Source organism: Sapajus apella, unplaced genomic scaffold (assembly GCF_009761245.1).
Source record: "Sapajus apella isolate SASKATOON/1434 unplaced genomic scaffold, GSC_monkey_1.0 scaffold17, whole genome shotgun sequence".
Taxonomy (NCBI): domain Eukaryota; kingdom Metazoa; phylum Chordata; class Mammalia; order Primates; family Cebidae; genus Sapajus; species Sapajus apella.
Genome location: NW_022436957.1, coordinates 16,961,673 through 16,962,804, shown reverse-complemented (window position 1 = coordinate 16,962,804; position 1,132 = coordinate 16,961,673). Strand labels below are relative to the sequence as shown.

At 32.5% G+C, this 1,132-nt stretch overlaps 1 non-coding gene across 1 annotated transcript; it reads right to left on the bottom strand.

The window, feature by feature from the left end:
* Positions 1-612: 612 nt before the first annotated feature.
* LOC116556840 lies at positions 613-719 on the bottom strand. The gene has a single exon (XR_004271189.1). It is a non-coding gene; the product is annotated as a U6 spliceosomal RNA (small nuclear RNA).
* Between the last annotated feature and the right edge of the window lie 413 nt (positions 720-1,132).

Here is a 1,132-nt window from a genome sequence, read left to right as displayed (position 1 = left end):
TTTATTGAGAGTCTTTAACATGAAGGGATGTTAAATTTTATCAAAGGCCTCTTCTGTACCTATTGGGATAATCATGTGGTTTTTGTCATTGGTTCTGTTTATGTGTTGGATTACATTTATTTATTTGCATTTGTTGAGCCAGCGTTGAATTCAAGGATGAAGCCAACTTGATTGTGGTGGGTAAGCTTTTTGATTTGCTGCTGAATTCAGTTTGCCAGTATTTTATTGAGGATTTTTACGTCAATGTTCATCAGGGATATTGGCCCCAAATTTTATTTTATTGTTGTATCTCTGCCAGATTTTGATATCAGGATGACGCTGGCCTCATAAAATGAGTTAGGGAGGATTCCCGCTTTTTCAATTGTTTGGAATAGTTTTAGAAAGAATGGTACCAGCTCCTCTTTTTACCTCTGATATAATTTGGCTGTAAATCCATCTGTTCATGGGCTTTTTCTTGGTGGGTAGGCTATTAATTACTGCCTTAATTTCAGAACTTGTTTTTGGTCTATTCATGGATTAAACTTTTTCCTGGTTTAGTCTTGGGAGGGTGTATGTGTGCATGAATTTATCCATCTCTTCTAGATTTTCTAGTTTATTTGCATAGAGGTGTTTAAAAATATGGAATGCTTTATGAATTTGAGTGTCATCCTTGTGCAGGGGCCATGGTAATCTTCTGTGTATCCTTCCAATTTTAGTATATGTGCTGCCGAAGCAAGAACTATTTATTCTTATTATTTTAAATTGTTTGTGTTAAAAATTTCAAATATACAGAAAACTTATAAGACTAAATTAATCTATATTCATAATTATTATTTTTCATGAGTCATTTGCAAAGACACTATAGACATTATGTGTCCTCACACCTAAATATTGGAGCACGTGTCTCCCAAGAATAGATATTTTTTTACATAAACACAATATAATTATCCAATTTGGAGTGTTTATTATAGATACAATAGTATTATCTTATATTCCATACTCATTCAGGTTTCTCAAATTATCTTATTGATGTCCTTTTGATATACGTATACATTGCATAATACCAGTTCTGGGTATCTATCATGTTCATCAGTTTGTACATTTTCATTTCTTTGTGGTGAGCAGAATTTAAGATTCTCCTTTGTAGCTATTT